Below are 10489 nucleotides of genomic sequence, written 5' to 3' on the forward strand. Positions count from 1 at the left end.
ATGTTTATTGCATATACCATTAGTCAAGTTACAAGATCATGGTTTAGTTGAGCACTAGCAAAGCCACCCAATGCATATCCCATAGGAGTCAAGGCATAAGTATAATTCTAGGAAATCCTTATCAAGGTGCCACATGCAAATATGGATTGATTATTAAAGTGAATAGGTAACAAGGATGATCCCATACTATACTTGCCTTGAACAAAGTGTTCTTGCTGATCCTACTCGTTAAAGTAGTACTCTTGATCACTCACAAATTGCTCACTATCTATACTCGATAATCACAGCAACATACAAGCATCCAGAAGCAATCATGCATAGAAAACAAAAGCAATAGATTAGTATAGTATACCAATTAGCATAAAGTCAAGATGAAAAGTTTGTAAAATGAATCTATATCTCGCTATGAACACACAGACACGAAGATCATAAAAATCGGAGCTAAAACGAAGAAGTTGTGAATTAAACAAGATTTCCTTTAATAAAATAATACATTAAATCTAACCTCAAATTTTAAAAGTTGAAAACATACTTAACAGTAGTATGAACATGTAGATGAATCTAACACAACTTGAACGGACCAAATCAGAGTTAAAACGAAGATTTTATCGCCTACAAAAGATAGTGGCAATTTTGTAAATAGATGAAATTTAATTTTTGAGTTTAAAATAATTAAAATCTGATTTTAAATCTACCTAAGGACTGCGGATACAATTTAAGAAAATGCAGGGGCTCTTTAGAATAAGTGTAGGGATGGTGGGTTCTATACTAGAAAACTTCAAGGGCTCTTTTACAAAACGGCCGGCCAAATCAGTACGGGTTGATTTCCACCGTCGGATCACAAACGGACGAAGCAGATTAGATCAGGAGGGGAAATAGAGGCGCGCAACTAGTCAGCGACACTATGTGCGGCGGTGCTCCATTTATGACGACGAGACCTCATCGGAGTTCATCAATACGGCGATTACGGCCATCAACGGACACGGGAAAACCACGAGGAGAGAGAGGGGATGACGGCGAACTCACCTAGGAGCTTTACGTGGATGAGGGAGGGTCTATGGCGATGTATGGCTCCATAGGGTCAACAATGATGGGGGTGCTCTTAGGTTTCATGGCGGCACGGCAATTCGACAAGGTGCTACTACTTCGAGGCCCGAGATAGGAGGCAGCTCGATCGGCGGCTGCTATTTAAGGCTAGGAAGCAACATGGGGTGCAAGGCAAGGAAGGAGGCGTGGGCAGCGTGGAGTCAGCAGTGGTGGTCGTGTCGAATGCGGTCACGAGAGGAAGAAGATGGTGCTGACCAGTGGGGTCCGCCTATCAGCAACACACGCGGGAAGAGGAGAATGGCGCGGGCGCACAGCTCAGCTAGGCTGGCCTGTTGGGCCGCTACAGGAGAGATGAGGACAGCCGGTGGGTGATGCCAAGCGGCTGGGCCAACGAGCCGAAGGGGAAGAAAGAGACAGATTTTTCTTCTAATTTTCCAAACTAGTTTTTAAATTACAAATTCAACTCAATTTGAAGTTTGATTTCAAATCACACAATACAAAAAATACCGTGCAGCAGCATGAATGCACATACATATATGTAGACCTTATATTTGATTTAATTTTAATGAAGTTTTTATTTTTTTTCTAAATTTGCATACTCATGAAATGCATAATTAAATCATTTCTCATATTTCAAAATCATGAAATTTTAGGGTGTTACAATTCACCCCCTTAAAATGAATCTCGTCCTCGAGATTCAGACGACGCTTACTCAAAAAGGTGCAGGTATGTTTTCCTCAAATCCTCTTCTCTTTCCTAAGTAGCCTCATCTTTTGTATACCGATACCACTAAACCTTACACATCTTTATAACTCGGCTCCACATAATCCTTTCTGCTGTCTCCAAAATCTTTACCGAAAATTCTCATAGGTGAGATCTTCCTTAACAGTAAGCTCCTCTAATGGTATCTGCTCCTTAGGTACATGCAAACACTTCTTTAATTGAGACACATGAAACACATCATGTACACCTGACAAACTCTCAGGCAATTCCAACTAATAAGCTACTTCACCACATCTCTTGAAAATCTTGAAAGGCCCAATATACCTTGGTGCTAACTTTCCTTTCATGTTAAACCTTCTCACACTTCTCATTGGTGATACTTTTAGGTAAACATAGTCCCCTATTTCAAAAACCAATTCTCTTCTCCTAGTGTCGGCATAAATCTTCTATCAAGACTGTGCCACTCTCAAGTTATCCCTAATCATCCTTACTTGCTCTTCTACGTCTCTTAAAACATCCGATCCAAACACTTGAGTTTCTCCCATTTGATTCCAAAACAACGGGGTTCTACACTTTCGTCCATACAAAGCTTCGAAAGGTGCCATATTGAGACTCTTCTGATAACTGTTGTTATATGAGAACTCTGCATAAGGCAAACTCTTGTCCCAACTTGTATTGTACTGCAACGCACAAGCTCTCAACATGTCCTCTAAAATCTGATTAGTTCTCTTAGTTTGTCCATCTGTCTGAGGATGATATGTTGTACTAAAATTCAACTTTGTTCCCAACGAACTATGTACTTGCTGCCAAAAATGAGATGTAAATTCAGTACCCTAATCAGACACAATTTTCTTGGGAACTCCATGTAGACACACTATCTTCTCCATATATAATTGGGCCAACCTTGGTCCATTATAAGTAGTCTTGACCGGTATAAAGTGAGCAGCTTTAGTTAACCGATCCACTATCACCCATATTGAATCATAACCTCCCTGAGTGCATGGTAACCCAACAATAAAATCCATACCAACTTATTTCCACTTCCACTCAGGTATCTTCATTGGTTGTAATAATCCTCTAGGTCTTTGATGTTCAGCTTTGACTCTCTGACATGTATCACATAAAGCAACATATCCAGCCACATCCCTCTTAAGTCCATACCACCAATACTTCTCTTTAGATCCAAATACATTTTGGTACTCCTAGGATTAAGTAAGTAGACTCATGTGCCTCATGAAGAATTGCATATCATGTAGCCTTATTCTCAGGCACACATAGTCTTTTCCCAACCACAGAGTTCAATTATCATCCATACAGAAACCTGGTGCATTACCAATCACTATGTTCTCCGTGATTTCCTTTAACCTCATATCCTATAACTGACCCTTGCGTATCTCTAGCTCCAATGTAGGCTCTATCACCAACTCTACTGCATTAGTGATGAAACCCAAGTTTAGTTGCTTAAGTTTAGCACACAACTCACTTGACATAGGCATCACTTGCACCTCAATGGCATAACTCTTCCTGCTAAGAGCATCGGCAACAACGTTCACCTTTCTAGGATGATAGTGGACTTTTAGATCATAATCCTTAATCAACTCCAACCAGCGATGCTATCTCATATTTAGATCTGTCTGAGTGAAAATGTATTTCAAACTCTTGTGATCAGTATAGATATCACTCTTATGTCTGATAAGATAGTGCCACCATATTTTTAGAGCATGAACCACTGCTGCTAACTCCAAATCATGAGTAGGATAGTTTAGCTCATGCTTTCTCAACTGTCGGGATGCATAGGCCACTACTCTTCCTTCTTGCATAAGAACACATCCAAGACCTTGACGAGATGCATCACAATAGATAGAAAAGTTCTTGCTCAAATCTAGCAAAACCAATGCTGGGGTGGTAGTCAACCTCTTCTTCAATTCTTCAAAGTTAGCCTGGCACTTTTCAGACCACATAAACTTAGCATTCTTCTCCAACAGAGCTATCATAGGCTTGGCAAGTTTAGAAAACCCTTTTGTGACCCTTCTGTAGTATCCAGTCAATCCCAAAAATGACGAATCTTTCCCACATCAGTTGGTGGTTTCCAATTCAACACATCTCTCACCTTGCTTGGATCTACCGCTATTCCACCATTAGAGACAACATGGCTAAGGAAAGAAACTTCCTTTAACCAAAACTCACACTTGCTTCACTTAGCATACAACTTGTGTTCTCTGAGCTTTTGCAAGACCAACCTTAGATGTTCAGTGTGTTCTTCTTTCATTTTGGAGAATACCAATATATCATCGATAAATACCACCACAAACTTATCCAAAAACTCCATTATCACCTTATTCATTAAGTATATAAAGTATGCAGGTGCATTGGTCAAACCAAAGGACATAACGGTGTACTCATACAAACCATACCTCATAGTAAAAGTTGTCTTGGGTATGTCAGTTTGCACAAATCTTCAACTGATGATAACCAGAACGAAGATCAATCTTAGAGAAAAACAAGCACCTCTCAACTGATCAAACAAGTCGTCAATTCTAGGTAGCGGGTACTTGTTCTTGATAGTAACCTCATTCAGGGACCGATAATCAACACACATTCTCTGGGTACCATCCTTCTTGTCAACAAATATAATCGATGCTCCCCAAAGTGATGAACTAGGACAAATAAAACATTTCTCCTGTAACTCCTTTATTTGTATCTTAAGTTCCTCTAATTCATTAACCCCCATTCTATATGGACGCTTAGCTATAGATACAGTTCCAGTAATAATTCAATAATAAACTCAATGTCATGGTTAGGTGGCATACCTGGCAAGTCATCGGGGAACACATCCAGAAACTCATCCACTATTGGGTCCTCCTTATTGATGCGATCATCAAGCTGGTCCACTATGGCTATCGGCTGTGCTTGTACTACAACATCGACACTGATTGTATCCCCATTTGGTGCAGTCACAACAACGACCTTCTCCTGACACTGAATTACTGCCCGGTTTTGCTTCATCCAATCCATACCCAGAATCACATCAATGCTAGATGTTCTCAACACAATGGGGCTCACTTTGAACTCTACCCCCCTAAAGTTAGACTAGTTGGAAGACAATGATAAGAAGCTTGCATACTACCTCCTAGTGAGTTTACTAATATGGGATTTTGCATGGCACATAAGGGTATGTTATGCGTTCTAACAAATACTTGTGATATGAAAGAATGTGAAGCTCTAGAATCAAAAAGAATAGTGGCAGGAGTGGAATTGACATCAAATGTACCGAGCATGACTTCTGGTTCTGCAAGCGCCACCTCCGTAGACACATGATTCACCTTTTCCATGTTGGGTGCTGGCTTTTGAGGCGTTCCTTTTGGATTAGTGTGCTGACCCTGGGGTGTTAGCTGATTCTACTTTTTGGGGCAATGATTGGCATAATGCCCAACTTCTCCACAATGATAGCATATGTTGGGAGTGCTAGGTGCACTGGTCTTCATGGGAGTGTTATTAGGCGCTCCCTGTCATGGTGTCTACTAGCCACTCTGCTGCTAGGGACATTGATTGCCATTCTACTGCTAGTACGGTGGACGCCACTGGTTCGGGTTATGACTCCACTGATTAGGTGGTCCCTGGTACCTCTACTAGAAGCCTTGCTGAGGGTTGGTGTGCAGACGAGTATTACTCCCGGAGGCTTGTCCCTAAAGCCTCCTCTTCTTAGCCTCCATCTCTTTGCGCTTATTGTCAATAACAATAGTGTGATTCACCAATACCTAAAAATTAGGGTATGTATTGGACATAAGCTGGAGTTGCAGACCATCATACAAACCCTTGAGAAAGTGGCATTGCTTATCAGCATCATCAGCCACCTTATTCGGAGCATAACGTGACAACTGAGCGAATTTGTCATGATACTCAGCCATAGACATAGATCCCTATTTGAAAGCCCCGAATTCCTCCTACTTCAGCTCTATCAGTCCTTTAGGTATGTGGTAGGATCTGAAATTCTCTCAAAATTCCTACTAGGTGATAGAAGGAGCATTAGTGGGACGTCCATACTCAAATGCCTCCCACCAGTCTTGAGCTTCTCCCTGAAGTTGTCCTGACGTGTACAACACCTTCTGCTGGTCGTCGCACTCTGTTATGTTGAGTTGTTTTTCCACTGCATGAAGCTAATCATATGCTTCTAGTGGATTAGTGGCATGAGAAAACACCTGGGGGTAGCCCTTCAAGAATTCACCACGCTTATCCTGTGGTGCTCCACCAATTGGTTGATTCTGCACCAGAGCTTGCATAAGTTGTGTCTACACTGCCAGAAGCTGCTCAATAGTAGGAGGCGGCGGTGGTGGTGGATGTGGGGGAACACCTCCATGACCTCAGCATCTTCCTCTTCTAAACATCTGGCATCCAACACAAATATTCAAAATTTAGAGATTTTCAAGTTATATACACTTAGAGATATAGAATACATTCTGAAAATTTTCTGAATGAGTTCCAACATCAGCAGCTTGGTAAAATAGTCATATCTTGAGTTTCAGATATCCAAAAAAGACGTTCTTTACATGGTTGGAAATATTAAGAAATTATCTACAACTTTTATTCAGACGACAAGCCCAGATTCTGTCGTTAGGTTACTCAAAAACAGGACACAACCGAATCTGTTGCAGATTGCAGACTGCGCAGAAACTTCAACTTGAAATAGCTATATCTCTCAAACCAGATCAGATATAGGGGTGATTCTAGAGGAATTAGAAATATACTTAAGTCTAGTTATTCCCATAAAAATTTCATAATTTTTGGTCAAGTAGATTTTGAGTGGCATTGATATAAGGGCAGACTGCTCCGAAAAATAGATCCAAGAGAACAAGATGTACCAAACCCAACTATTTATTTATTAACTCAAACTTTAATATTCTTAACTATGGAACTTGCGGACATGCCCACAAAGTTCCAGCACTCATTACAAAAATCCAATTCACACATAAACATAATAATAAATCAACTAGGCACACCAAAGTTCACACCACACTACTAGACTTGACTTGACCCGTGCTACTAACGTCTTATTACATAGAAAGGAACTCCAACACCTATAGGCGAGGTTTATGGGGAAGCTTCTCATAAATCCTTGGCAGGCTAAGGCACTCCCTTTGGTCATCTATCACTTGTTGGTACCTCTTAAGAGTCTCCTGTTGTGCCTTTAACTGATCTTCTAGTCGCCGAACCTTCCCTACTAACTCACAGCCAAAGTGTACCATCACTTGAGTAGTTGGATCTATGCCCTGAGGGTCCATCATTGCCCACTCCAATTTAGGGTGTTGGTGAGGGAGGAATCGATATTGGTCCTCCTTCATATCCTCAAAACGGTGGCCATGGAGACCCATGCAGGCTTCAGCGGCTGCATCTTCTATGCCATCTTCCATGGTGGCACGATGAGCATGATGCGAATAGCTTGCGTCTAGCTGATATGCTTCCTTCTCTTCACCCCTGATAGAGATGTATGCCCTAGTCCTCCAATAAGTGTCCTCTAGAGGGTGTTTATGTTCTTTGCAGACATACTCCACAGTTGCGTCCCAATTAGCGTAGTAGGTCTGAAGAATTCCCTTAAGTCGGTGGTGCAAAACAGAGGATTCACACCCTGGCTTGTACTAGATCTTTGTAGTCCATCCCATGGTAGGGGTAGGTTGATCTTCTTGAATGGTGTCCTCATCATCATCATCATCAGATAATACAATGATCTCCACTTCTTTGGGTTCTTCTTCGGGCTCTTCCTGGAATGGCTCAGGCGTAGGTGCAGGTGCTGGTGAGTCAACTTCTTGCTCCTAGGGTTCCTCCTCACGTGTCTCCATGGACTCATACAAGCCAAAGGTTGGATGGAGAAGGGTCCATAAGTGACACGCAAGCCATCAAGTCCCATAGGTTGGATGGAGATGGAGAAAGGTCCCATAGGTACACGTGATATGCAAGCCATCGGGTCCCATAGGGGTCCCATAGGTCGGATGGAGAAGGGTCCCATAGGTACATGTCAGATGGAGAAAGGACTGAACGGAGACTTTTATAATGAATTGATAATGTCATGGAAGAGTAACTGTAGGTCCCACATATACACGTCAGATGGAGAAAGGACCATGTGGAGATTTATGACAAAGTGTCGTTCGTTACGGATTGTATATTGTTCATCACAGATGTGTAATTAGTTTAATGATGAAGCCCTGATCGTCATAGTTCTAAATAAGATCGTCACATATGAATAGGAATAGTCATGCAAGTAATCTATCATGAAACCATATGCTATTCTATGATTTTTTTGTGACAATATTCGATTTCATCATAGATAAGGGGGTTCGAGGATTGTCAACGATGATCTATGATGAAACCAAAAAAATCATCATAAAAAGCATTTTTATGACAATTTTGGATTCATCATTAAGATTTTTTGTTATAGAAGCAGATATTTCTAGTAGTGCATCTACTCATCTAAGAGTGCAGCTTGGATCTTTAAAGAGTCCGAATGGGGCGACGATATTATAGTATCCACATATGCGAGAAGTGTGTTTCTTAATGGTTTTATGCACTGGCTCGAGTTCTCCTAGATCGTTGTTGTTGATATGGATAGAAAGACATGGATGAAAATACAAAAGCCACATGGTGATGCAATCTCCATCCACGAAGCCCAGGGTTAGTTGTGTTTATGTACTGCTGATATTTACACTATGACTCAGCTTTCAATCTAGATCCTTAAAGACTATGGTAGTAATAGATGGACATTGAAGCATACGGTGACCACGCTAGAGATATTTGGACAAAACAATACTAAATTTGGTTACGAGGTTTATGATGCAAAGTACAAAGTGATTGTAGTTCACCTTGAATGGAATTTGATTTTCCTTGTTGGGGAGGACAAAACACTGCTTGCATATGACATGAACCACAGAAAAGTTCATGTCCTCCCTACACGGGTCATCCACTGTCCTAAACCTACCTAGAGTCTATGTATCAACGGACCTCACTATCTTCCTTATATTTCCTTATTCATGCAGTCATTAGCAGAGCAGTAAAGGTGCATTTGTTGCACTTTGTTTGTTCAAGTAGGTTGTTGTTTTGATTCTATATATAGGCCAATTTGGGCTTGGTAACTAAAGGAATGGTGTGTTCAATATCATTAATTCTATTGCTTTGTGCAGGTTGAGTCTAAGTGCTTTTGAACAATTTTCCTGCATTGGCTAAGGGAGGACGAAGAGGGGTTCCATGGTGCATTGGCTACCAATCCAAAGGATGCACTAATTATATTCATTTTTGCCTAGCAAGCAGGAGTGCCACATAGGAGGAGCACAGCTACGGTTTATGTAAGTCTGTAGAGATCAGTACCTTTAGGTTGCAATCTATGTAAGGCTTGTGTTAGGACATCAGTTGAGAAAGATATTATGGTAAGCGTCCAATGTTATTGTAAGAACATGGTTTATGGATGCAATGATTATATCTGTATGCTTTGTGTTCAGTAAGCTATTAAAGGCCATTTATTGTTTTGTTATCACCCCCGCCATTGGTGGTGCAAACGTCCAACACCGTCGCTATACATATTATGTGGCAGGGATACAAGTGTATCACCACTGAATTGTTTAGTAACCCAACACCGACTAAATGATCATCAAAGGTGGATCATGGTGCAAGGCGAAGGTGACCATGACCTTTGTACTGACGGTTCATACGCTGAAGCAATGGTGATGTTTACCTCTATAGATGCCTTGGCGGTCGAAGCGATAGCGAACCTACATTGTAGATAGTCGGGTCAAAGTACAAGGTGATAGTGTCATGACCACTACACAAGCAGTTGATGTGCCCACATAATAGTGATGATAGACTCCACCATAGGTGGATCATTTGCCAATGTGGTGATGTTAATGTATACCCACATAGACGGTCATGCTCTAATGCGATAGAAGTAAGGACCTTATCATGGACGGATCATAAGCTAATATGTCGGTGTGAGTGTACACCGCAGATGGTCTCAGATAGCAATGGTGTGGGCTATGACCATCACTGTCGATAGCTTACTGCTGAGGCCAACATACGGCTACGATGGGGGTTATGATGTGGTTGTAAAAGGTCTAAGTGTAGTAGTGATACCATGGTGTGGGCATGCGGCGACATACTCTTGCATTCGTTCCTAGGCTTCAGGAATCAACTCATCAGCTTGTTGTTGAAAGCTAGAGATTTTTTTGCGAAGAGCATTGGTCTTACCCATCAGGAAGAACTTAACTAGAAAAGCATTAGAACACTTGTCCCATGTATCTATAGCATTGCGGTTTGAATAGAACCATTGTTTCGCTTTTCCCAACAAAGAGAAATAGAAGAGACAAAGATCTATGGCCTCCTGTGTCACTCCCTTAATGGTAAAGGTGCTACAAATCTCGAAAAAGTGTTAGAGATGCGCATTAGCATCCTCATGGGCTTTACCACAAAAAGGACTAGCTTGCACCATCGTGATCAATGCGAGCTTAAGCTTGAAGTGAGTGTCCACATTGATGATGTCGGGACCTATGGCTATGTTAGCAGTCGAAGGGGCAGAAAACTCATGGATGGTCCTGTTGGCCACAACCGTGCTAGGAAGACGAAAGGTAACTAAAAGAATGTAAAAGAAAAAGAACAGAAGCTAAAAACCTAGCTAGTAGAACCTAGCGACAGATTGGTAACACACACCAGTTGCCTTCTCCGGCAGTGGTGCTAGAAATGC

The 10489-nt window shown here is 41.4% G+C and overlaps 1 non-coding gene across 1 annotated transcript; it reads left to right on the plus strand.

Moving 5' to 3' along the window:
* The first annotated feature begins 9878 nt into the window (after window positions 1–9878).
* Window positions 9879–9985, plus strand: LOC136478661 (small nucleolar RNA R71). Its single transcript, XR_010764379.1, has one exon. It is a non-coding gene; the product is annotated as a small nucleolar RNA R71 (small nucleolar RNA).
* The last annotated feature ends 504 nt before the right edge of the window (window positions 9986–10489 follow it).

Source organism: Miscanthus floridulus, chromosome 8 (genome assembly GCF_019320115.1).
Source record: "Miscanthus floridulus cultivar M001 chromosome 8, ASM1932011v1, whole genome shotgun sequence".
NCBI classification, from domain to species: Eukaryota; Viridiplantae; Streptophyta; class Magnoliopsida; order Poales; family Poaceae; genus Miscanthus; species Miscanthus floridulus.